The sequence below is a fragment of the Eufriesea mexicana genome, unplaced genomic scaffold, assembly GCF_001483705.2.
Source record: "Eufriesea mexicana isolate 0111107269 unplaced genomic scaffold, ASM148370v2 scaffold10239, whole genome shotgun sequence".
Lineage (NCBI taxonomy): Eukaryota > Metazoa > Arthropoda > Insecta > Hymenoptera > Apidae > Eufriesea > Eufriesea mexicana.
The window spans coordinates 81,501-91,235 of record NW_016917908.1 but is presented as its reverse complement, the minus strand read 5'-3'; the positions used below and the strand labels follow the sequence as shown (position 1 = coordinate 91,235).

At 36.7% G+C, this 9,735-nt stretch overlaps 1 protein-coding gene and 2 long non-coding RNA genes across 3 annotated transcripts in view; 1 reads left to right on the top strand and 2 right to left on the bottom strand.

Moving 5' to 3' along the window:
* The window catches only part of LOC108553338 (uncharacterized), a 4,936-nt gene extending 1,935 nt beyond the window's left edge, over positions 1-3,001 (bottom strand). Inside the window, exon 1 of the long non-coding RNA XR_001890621.1 lies at positions 2,589-3,001. This is a non-coding gene — a long non-coding RNA (uncharacterized LOC108553338). The remainder of the gene's footprint in view (positions 1-2,588) is intronic.
* jus (EB domain-containing julius seizure protein) overlaps positions 1-9,735 on the top strand; it is a 43,025-nt gene that overhangs the window by 4,660 nt on the left and 28,630 nt on the right. The window lies entirely within an intron of this gene.
* On the bottom strand, positions 4,405-6,451 carry LOC108553339 (uncharacterized). Its single transcript, XR_001890622.1, has 3 exons — positions 6,175-6,451; positions 5,989-6,072; positions 4,405-5,734 (listed from the first exon to the last, which is right to left on the bottom strand). It is a non-coding gene; the product is annotated as an uncharacterized LOC108553339 (long non-coding RNA).

Sequence of the window (9,735 nt, the reverse complement as noted above, 5' to 3'; positions counted from 1 at the left end):
TTTTTTTTTTTTTTTTTTTTTTTTTTTTAAGCCACGATTGAGATTTAGTTTTGTAACAAAAAAGTTGTGCAAAACTTTGTCTAGTAATTTTGATAATGAGTATATCCTGTCATGAGATCGAGAGGGGATTGTTAAAAGTTTTAGACGATTCTTCATCTTTTGCAGAACTTTCGTCGAAGAACAGAATCCTGTAGAATATCATGGTTGGATATTTTAATCTAGCAGTCAAAAAGAAAAATACGAGTTCGTTTGGTAGAAAATGTACCTTTTCTCAGTAAGATGACTTTATGTGTTACGTAGATATCGAAGAGGCAAATATCGGTCTCAGCTGGAATATTCAAACCCATATCTTCTACTCACTACACCATCTCTCGACTATCTTCTTCTTTAAGCTTTCCACAACAATCTTTTTCGTTTAAAAAATCGAGTATTTTATTTCAAAATTTCGTGCAAACTACATCAAACATTTCGTTACTAAAAGAAGATAGAAATTTCAAGAAAGTAATTACAAAGCTTCCTTGTGAAAGTGATGCAAAATGTTTCTTTTTATTTTCTTTACATCCTAACTAAGTAATCTAGCGATAATACACGTAATTTATGTTATTCTTCCTTATATTTCCACTTATCCAGAATCGACCCAGCCTTTATCTTCCATCTTTCTATCATCTAGCCAAACTCGATTGGTTTCAACATTTCTGTTAAAGCATGATTTCAAGATGGAATTTCATTATTGTCCAGGTGATTTCACGAGGAGGCTCACAGGGAATGCTCTCTCCAGTGTCTCTCGGTATCATATTCTTGTTCTCGAGAGTGGCTTCGTGCCAAGCGAGCCCTAAACAAACCCTAAGCAAGTTCGCATCGGCTGCTTGGCTCAGGTATCGACGCGCGAGCATCAGGTTGTGAATAAATATTCGATATCAGCCTTTATGAAGCATTCCAAGGCTCGCACGATGCGAACTATTTAAAAACTGGAATTTTATCAGCCGGCAAAAAATCTCATCAACGCTAAACACGTACGATCGGTGTCCTACATAACGTAATCAGATCAAATATCCCTTTCCCTTCTAGAGCGAGAAAACGACAAAAATTCGTTCCTTTGATGATCAAAATAACTTAAAAAAGGAAAAATATCTTCATTCCAGGTGAATGTTTTGAGACCGATAGCATCACGTGTATTTCCAAGTTAACAAAGCTAGTTCGTGAAACGCTATATGAATATGGAGACTGAGATACTATCGATGAACATTCGTCCTCTTTTTTTTTCTAGATTTTACTTAGATAATTTCTCTTTTATGTCCTACTTTCGTACATTTTATATATGGCATCTTCTAACGTTCTAACGACACTTAACGAGTCTTTGCTAAGTAATGAAACTGTGTTAAAATTAGATTTATACCCATTTGCGAAATTACGTTAAAGGAAAAAGCTTATTCTTTGGGTAAAAGCAAGCTGCAAATTAAAATACAATTATCCTCATTTAAAATACAATATTTGAATTCATTAAGAATTTGCTTGCATTAGCGAGGGTTTCAATCAATAACGTACATTATTAAATTTATCATAATACGTATATCATAATGTGTTGTATATATTATAATACATTATTAAACTCATCGCAATATATCAAGTTGTATCAGTCCCCGACGAGCATTTATAAATGCAAATAAAAATAAGTACATCGAGCGAACCATGCGGATCGTGACTAATTAAACACGTGTATTTACATTTGATAAATATTCGTACTCGAATTTTCAACTTACTTTTACACAAAAAAAATATGCAAAATTTCTAGAGATATATCATCTCGCAAACATTCTGTATGTGTTTACATTATGCTTTTGTTTCCACCCCTTTATTCGATACTATCGAGATAGAAAAAAACGAAAAAAAGAGAAAAGGAAAAGCAATCGAGAAAAATTGAATTGTTCGGTAACATTTTGCGATTCAACAGATTTTACAGATTAGAAAAATGGATAACAAATGCTCACAGTCGGAATTCCGTTTTCCATTCACAAACCTCAAATCGTACAACCATCTGACTCCCTGCCAAACTTTTAGCCTAGGTCCCACGTTGACAACAACGCAATTGGATAATTAAACGAAACGGAGCAACGGTGTGTATCGTGACATAATTGACCGTGGAGGCATTCAGCGTGAGCCTTGTCTCCGCTAGATATATTCGACCGCGACAGTACCATGTGCCGGGCCAATTAAATAGATTTTCGATTTTAATCACTCGGGACATTTAGACAACGGCAAATGTTCCGTACTAAGCTCGAACAGAGTACGCGACGCCACGGCGGTATCGTGCGCTGTCTAGCACAAACGCATACAAACATCTACAAACGTTCGTAAACGTTAACAAACACGGCCAAACTCATACACGAACCACTTTCGTGACATTCGTGCGTGCAAGGATTACCTTGGTAAGAATTGTCGGACCCCCTCGTCGTCTAATCGATACAAAATGATATTATATCGCCAACTATCATGACGCTGGCACCCTTGAATTTCTGTGACGCAGTTAGATGGGACTCCCTGTTTGTCGTGGAGTGCGTACAATTAACAATTAGGTGACTCATTCGTACCTTTGTGCATCATAATTGCACGAACAGCCACTCTGTTCGATATCTCCTGTCGAAGAGAACGGGATCATGCAGAAAAATGATGATGAAACGGCTCGTACGTGACGTCGACGTGTAGGTGTTCCTCCTTGTACGCGAGCCTTCGCGTTTTTCCTCTCTTAATTAATGAGTCGCTTAGAGATTGCTCAGAAAGTGGCCCCTTTTGTTGATTAACTTTTGCTGCTCTCGTCTTCTCGTCGCTCCTCGCATTTTATCGTAGTTCGAGCTTAACCATTTAGAACGTGCTTCGGTTTGCTTTAGTTTGAAGATGTCGATTGAGTTTTGTAGAAGATGACGTTGGTTTGAACGATGATCGAGATAAGAATCCTTGATAGAGATCTCATTTAGGAATAAACGGTTTTGGAGAATTTCTTTGATTCTGTTTATCATCTACATCGTAATTTTTCGTGTTAGCTGGCTGATGAGAAAGTTCTGGGTAATTCTTGGTATTTCTATCTTTATAGTTACCTTTATAAGAATAGAAACTTTCAAACTTCTATTTAACTCGGAGAAATATTGTGTTTACCTAATCCGATACGTAAATGAGCCTGAAAGTGAAGCAAATTCGATTACAGAAGTCTCTAAATACAGTACACAGCTAAGTCCAAAGATGAGCTAATCAGAAGTTTAGAAATACCAGTCTACCGGTGTTAGTAGTGCAAAGTTCGTGGAAAATTACGAAACTTGTCGAATTTTGTGCATCCAAAGGTGTCTGAAGATTAGTCTTGCTTTACTGCTATAGGAGCAAGCCGAAATCGGTGTAGCTACTGTCAGAGATAATAAACTTTTAATTAATTAAATATATACAAGCTCCATTTCTTGTCTTTCGCTTTTCCTTTGATTTTATGTCAGTTTACACAACGTGTTGGTTAAGTTGTGGATTTACACGAAACTCGGTCTGCATGCGTTCCACGAGCTTTTCTTTTGCGTCGACGTACTATCGATCATCGAATCGCGGCGTATTTCTGGTATCGGTGAGCACGAAGTCTTCCGCTTTTTTTTTTTTTTTTTTTTTTTTTTCATTTTTTCGAGATATCCAGTGTACCGTAGATAAAAAAATCAATATGCTCGGGTTCTTTTGAATTCTTCTTGTTGCTTGGCAAGAGGTGATACAGATTCAGCATTATTTTCCTAGGTTATTTTTTTCTATGGCGCATGCATAAAGCGATGCTTTTTTATTTTGTGCAAACAAGTTTCTTTGCGGGTAGGCTTTTCATACCTTTATTTCTTCCATTTTAATTGCAGGCACCTGCAATTGGATGCGAAGAAAGATTTTTGTCCCTGGGTTATGCCCTCTTGTTTTATTTACTTTTTTCCTCCAGTTAGATAGCAAATGAACTGACTATTTCACGTAGCCCAAAGTCGGTGAACTAGATATATCAACTAGGTTGTAAAATCGATCTTCCGTAAAAGTCAATGTACGTGGAAAGCGTACTCTTTTTACGAGCTTTGTTGGTCGCCATAAAAGCACATGATTGTGAAACCAAAACAGAGTGGAGACTACTGTAGCCAAATGTGTTTTACGTCTTTGTCGCAGGTCATATTCGAAAATTTTTTCTTGTCATTGACTCTTTTTTAGGAGATTTCCTTCGCAATCGTTTAAAAAACGCAGAGGCATTCATTTTTAGCAGTAAGAAAAAAGGATTCGAAAATATAAATAGTCAAATTGTAAAAATAACAAATCTTAAATAAGAAACATTTTCATACAAAATAAAAGAAGAAATTATCAGTACAAAAAAATCTGAAACCACGTTGATTAAATTGATTTAGTATGCTGGAATCAATGCTTTGTGTTCGCAGTATTTCCCTTTCGAGAATCGAGAGTCGTTTACAATTGCCCGGTATTGAAACCGTATCATTGATCCTCGAATATTTTGGTCTTTCACGTCTCACACGGAGGAGATTTGCCCCTTTTGTTTTCCCAGAGTATCGCTTCTGGCCCTCGATTACAAGAGATTTATTTTGGGGCAAGGAACCTGGCGACAAACAGGTCGTGGCACTTAATTACGACGGGACACCTCTTTTCCGTGAATTACATGTGTTGCAGCCACTCTTTTTATCAAGCGGTACAGCGTAATTAGAACACGCCCTAAGGCTGCTACGTTTTAAAATACAGCCGCTCGAGTTTTCTTACGCCCCAGTGGGTATAGGCTCTGCTTACCGCATAGAAAACGAGTGCTAACTGTCGTAAGTCTGCAATTAAAAGCACTTTGTCCAGATGCAACATTGGTCGCCTCTTGTTGCACGGTTTATTCGTCTCCACGCACATTGTCCTCTCCTCTTGCTCACGATTTCGAATGCCATTTAGAACTTTCACGAAGATATTCGTTTTATTCTGTTATTTTATTCGTTCATACGTGGAGGATTCATTGTAACGTAGTTGATATGAAAGATATTTCCTGTTACTTAGGCACACAGTGTGTATACAGATGTGCTATAAGTTTTATCTTTTAAAATAGAGTGATTTTGTGGACTTTCTTACAGAACAGAAATAATATTATTAGGGACGCAGTTTGTAACATTATTACGTTTAAAATTCACCTAATTTTTAACTCCACTTACTTTATCGTGTGAGACTCAGGATTAGGAGATCAGATCAAACACAGGTATCGCGGGCGAGAGTCATGGATGATCAAAGATAGGACCGAATGTAGACATCATGGGTCAGGTTTGTGGTTAATTTTCGGATGTTTTCCTGTTTCAGTTGCATGTTATTCTTCGCCGCGTTCGCACGAAATGGCTCGATGGGTCTCGACGTGTCTCAACGTGTCTCAACGTGTCTCAATGTGTCCGACGTTGCTGTTGACTATGGCACGTGCCATAGAAAGTTAAATAATACGGTTAATACCCTATTCTTTTCATCCTTTCATGAAATTGATTGGTTTCCAACCGTGTCATTATACTTGTCTCTATCCAACATAATTCAAGACAATCGCCCGATGCCAATATAAGAGTTCCCATAATAGCTTCTTTTGTTTCTTGTACGCACTTCTAAATTTATAAAACGATCAAATGTTCCATGCTCTATTTCGCATTAGTCCGCAGGATGCAGATGTCTTCGATAAGTTTAAAGCTTTGATCCTTTATGCACGGTATCTTGCCGCATTAACCTGTCCCAGAAAAATCTGCCATTCGAACTTTCCTTCCTATTAGAAATTTCCTTTCATTTTTCGTTACGTTTCCTTTTAATCTGTTAACTTGGTCGTTGCTTAGTTAGAAATTTCAGACGCAAAATTAAAAATCGATAAAAAAAAAAAATTAATTTTTAGCTTAATCGATTTATATCTAAATCGAACTATATTGAATTCATACGTATCATATTTTGATTGATAGATATTAGCAATAACCTAATTACTATTCTAACCTCACTTTCCATCAATTTTTCTGCTCTATAACATATCTGTTTGAATATCATCTTGATAATTTCGACGCATTAAAAATGGAGAATCTGTAAATAGATATTTCATTAAATTCAAGACATTGACATACCTGACAACAAGTTAACCCATCTTTCCCGGTTAACAATGGTTAATTTATTTAACGATCGTACCTGGCTGCTTCGTCTTTGTTATTTTACCCTCCATTCCGCTCGGTCAGGTTGGAACGCAGCTTTTTGTTTGCTATTCGTTAGAAGGTGAACGTTCGGGAAACAGAGACGTAAAGACACTGCAGTCTGCACTGCGGACTCACGTGCAGTTAACTTTCCGCTCAAAGTCGCGAGCCATGGCTACATTCGCTGCACCTTCTGTTAGACTTGAACTAGTTCCGAATTCAACGTGATAACAAACAACGATGGTTACGGAATAACACGAAGACTCGTTGTTTCCAACGATAACCATTCCCCACTGATCTACAAAGTTCTAGACTCCACGATGAAATTCGATCCGTTCGTTTCTTTTTTACTCTTTCGATTCGTCACGGTTCGAATCGTGACCTCGAATTTGGCCCGCGAGCTATTAGATGTCGCATCGATCCGTTTCTTGATTTAGTTTCAGTTTGATAATTGGTTTAGACGGTATTAGGGGTTTGTGTCCAAGAATACTATATCGGCTCGATTGGGAAGCTCTGTCGCTAAATTTTACCTACGCATGTATAAACTGATTTGTAAATTTCCATAGATTATGAATACAACACCGCAACAATAGTGGGCAGCACTGAGCAGTCTCGCAAAATGAAGCTAAAATGCCACACGTGAATTTCTTAATTTCCAACGGATTCTGCATTATTCTCGAACATTCGATAACAAGTTAAGTTTTTTTTCCCCTAATTTTTCATATTACCTTTCATAATTCGAGTATTTATTCAATTCCATCATATTTCAATTTCTATAGTCAGCTATTTTGAAAGATTTCAAGCAGAAAATACCATCGAGTTCAGGAGGCCATTTCAATTCGAGCAAACACGTTCTAAAATGCAAGCTGGTGCTCTCTGTTCCCGACGAGGACGGCATCGAGAGTGCAGCCAATTTTCTCGTTAATTGTATCGGGTGGAACGATCCATTTTCATCTTCGATCGCGTTACGTCGACGAAAGTCAAATTTAACGCGTTCATGAATACATTACGGTCGAACTGCAGACTGCCTGTATCTCTTATCGACCCCGTTGAAAATCATTCGTAAGGTATGCAAATTTCACGTCGTGCCGGGATTCCGTGTTAATTGAAAATAACGAAAACAAATAATATTTTAAGGATCATATTATACAGGGTAAGTCACCTAACTCGACCAGTTTAAATTACTCGTGAACTGTTTATTACATGAGAAAATATTCCAGGTAAAAGGTGAGTGGCTTTGAAGGGGACATGATTTGATCTTATCAATTCTTTCTGCACGTGGACACAGAAAGGATATACGAAGGCCAATTGTGCTTTAAATGAAATGACTCTTTTTTTATAACGTACTAATCGACGCAGAAAGAACATCAAGGTATCCAAGCCAAACCCATTAACATGAGAGGTATTTTAATTTCATTAATGCGAAATGGTACTCGATTTGAGAAATTCTAAAACTAGGCAACGAATCCGATTTTCCAATTATTATATTGGTCGAGGTGGGCGTATTGAATTTCCACCAAGCTCACCGGATCTGATACTATCGAGTCTCTTCCTCTGGGGATATTCGAAAAGCAGGAAACAGCGAAAGTACGAAAAAAAAGATAACCTCAAATCGTGTCAGTTTCATTTTTTCGTGTAATGGTGTACGAATAAATTATGGCGATCGAGTTAGGTGACTCGCCTTGCATAATTGCGCGGAAGTGATTTATGATCGTAACGCGGTGAAATATCATATTTAAATTTTCGTGCGAGGGATCATTGTCCAGTAAAGTGCCATGCACTTACTCCCAGTTATGCAATTTAATGTAACATATACTCTGTTGCGTAATGTATTACTTAATATTACGTAATGCACTACTTGGAAAGCACAAGTTCATTGATGAGCATGAAAATTGAATGGCAATACCATACTTGCTTTTAAATTAATTCATTCTCTATCCCATCACGCATGCAATTAATAAGGAAATTGCTTGTATACTTAAAATTTTCCATAACGTTCAATGGCATGATTAAAAAGCGTTCAATTATATAGTCATTACGGTGTCCATAAATTGAATACATATATCTTTTAATTTTAACGTCATGTAAAATTGGCACATAAAATGAATCTTTGTGCAATACTAAGCCTCAAATTTCTAGAAATATGTATGCGTGGTTAATGATTAGAGTTAACAAAAAGTGATTTATGGCTCGTACTTCACAGTTGCAAAATTTTAAGAAAATTTTGCTAGTTACTTACTAGTAACTTTTTATTGCAGAAAATTAGCGAAACGTGTAACTAACTATATAATGGCATGAACTATACTGAAAAATACAGCGATTACTTCACGTTTCATGTTTCATCATACTTTCTCGCGGCTAAAATATCAAACTTCTTTCGAAAGTGACTCGCATACTTTACACATATATACCCTTTCCCTGACTGGTACCTGCATGATTTTGCAATCGATTTCGTTTCTCTATGGAAGTTTATATCTTCGTTATGAGCTGAACGATGTTAATGTTTCCGACACTAAATCATAAACACAAGATATTAATTTTTATTCTTTCTTTTCGTGAAATGGTTATCCGGTTATAAATTTGTTGGAATTTTGTGATAGATAAAAGAAAAAATGTATAAATTCGTTATTAAATAAATTTTCACTAAACATCTTGATCGAAAGACTCTGACGCAAAATTAAAATTAGGGATGTAAGTCTTTTATGCTAAAAGAAGCATTGAACTAAAATTAGTAGGCTATTAAAGTTGTCAGGTCTTAATAAAGAATCGTCGACTATCTTCGAGTAATAAAATTAATCCCTAATGAAAAAAAGAATCTTTTAGTTAAAATTTGTATCAAAAAGTTTTCCATAGAAAAATTTCTTTTATCCCTAGCCTTCAATTATTAATTACTATATACACAATAATCGTTAAATATTATCGATAAATTTAACAAAGGTACAAGCGTTTACTATTCGTCTAGCCAGAAGTCAAACAAAACGTTTTGTTCTACGATTCCGTGGAAACCCGAACAGTTGAGCTCCTGTAGGAGATTACCGGAAGTACACAGACGTAGCTTGGGTGAAAGGAGATGTCATCGAGCGCATTGCTTAGACTTTAAAGGCGCCGCCATCTACCTTGCTTTCGACGCGTTGTCTCGAAAGATATTCACAGTCGAGAAGCTGTTTCGAAAATGTAGAACAGATGGGGTGAATGGGAAAAAATGCGACACTTTTGTGCGACATCAGTCGGGAGGTTTGGGTACCCGCAAATTATTCACGAGGCATCCTCGCCGCGAGCCGTTCCCTGAAATAATGACATTCATAATTTACATCGTCGATATTGTCCGATGAACTGCGTGAAATATTCAAGATAGAGCCAAACAAGAATACATTGTTTCGAGATCGAAAACGCAATTCGTGATTTTAAACCAGAAATATTTCTAGTACGAGGATTCATTGTTGTGTGATTGTTCAAATATAACCATGTATTAACATCGAGACGTTTGGATATAGGTGGTGTTTTGTTAAAATAAATATCCGGTGCAGTGAAATATATAGTATGTATATATTTGTGTATA